The sequence below is a fragment of the Beauveria bassiana genome (assembly GCF_000280675.1).
Source record: "Beauveria bassiana ARSEF 2860 unplaced genomic scaffold BBA_S00108, whole genome shotgun sequence".
Taxonomy (NCBI): Eukaryota; Fungi; Ascomycota; class Sordariomycetes; order Hypocreales; family Cordycipitaceae; genus Beauveria; species Beauveria bassiana.
The window spans coordinates 10,327-11,635 of record NW_007930943.1 but is presented as its reverse complement, the minus strand read 5'-3'; positions in this window follow the sequence as shown (position 1 = coordinate 11,635).

Sequence of the window (1,309 nt, the reverse complement as noted above, 5' to 3'; positions counted from 1 at the left end):
GAGTTAAATCAGGCTACCATCACTGGAAGTAATCAAGCTTCTAGGCAGGATGACGCGTGGCAGTCCCTGCACCGGCGTCTGAAGTCGCCCTAAGGGACCGTCTCGTGTTGGGCTAGGGGCCTCTGTGAGGATGGTTGTCGCGGCTGTCTCTCCGCGGGAGAGCGTCACTGCGCTAGCCGTGGAGGTGCGGCTGGTGAAACTACTCTGTATGGCCTGGCTGGCCGTAGTGCCGCCGACGGTAGTCAGGTTCTTAGCTGTATTCACAGGGACGCCGTCTCGAGACGGCGCAAGTGAGGTGGCGGTTAGCGGACTACCGTCTACGGTTATGCTCGCATTAATCGCCACGGCATGTATAGCCGTCTGCGGCTTGGACGCGGTCGTAGGAAGGGGTGCCGTTGTCGTTGTTAAGGGCGGAAGAGAAATGCCTATGCTCCCTGACGTACGATCTTGCCGTGATGCGGACATGGCCTCCTAAGTAGCTATGCCATGTGCGGTGCGGGACAGCGTGCTGGTGAGCGTCGGCGTCTAGGTGCTGCCTGGAGCATCTGTGCTAGATTGGCGAAGGGTGTTGGGTAGGGCAGAATAGACGGAGGTCGGTTCTAGAGGGTGTGTGGGAGGCTTGGTAGGCAGTGTGCTTGAGATCTCGGCGCTTGTTATGGGCGGGCTTGGCTTAGACTTGTGTGTGGTCGTGCTTGCTGGGCCTGTCTTGTCTACGCTTCTGGGATGAATTAAGCTTGAACGATATGATGCTGTAGTCACGCCTGTGGAAGTTGCGGGCTTTGCTACGGAATTGCTGCTTAAGCTTAAAGCTGGTGGCGCTAGAGCCCGGTTTTTGGAAGTTGTCGGTCCCGCTGCAGAATTGCTGCCGGGGTTTAGACTACCCCGCACCACAGTTAAATCGCCAGAATTCGTTGGTTCTACCGCGGGGTTGCTCGTCAAACCTGGACTACCACGCACCACGGTTAACTAGCCAGAGTTTGGCGGTTTTGTTGCGTAGGTGCTGCTTAAGCTTAAACTACCTTGCATCAAAGTCAAATCACTAGAGTTTGTTGGTTCTACTGCGTGATTGCTGGTCAAGCCTGGACTAACCCGTACCACGGTTAACTAATCAGAATCTGTCGGTTCTACTCTATGAACACTACTTAGGGTTAGGCTAGCCTGCACTATGGCCAAATCGCTGGGGTTTCTCGGTGCCGTCGCGGCGGTACTGCTCGACCCCAGAGTAATAGGCATTATAGTAGGGTCTCTGGAGGTTATAGGCTGAATCGCGGGGTTGCCTCCCGCAGCAGACGATATTATCTCTACATTG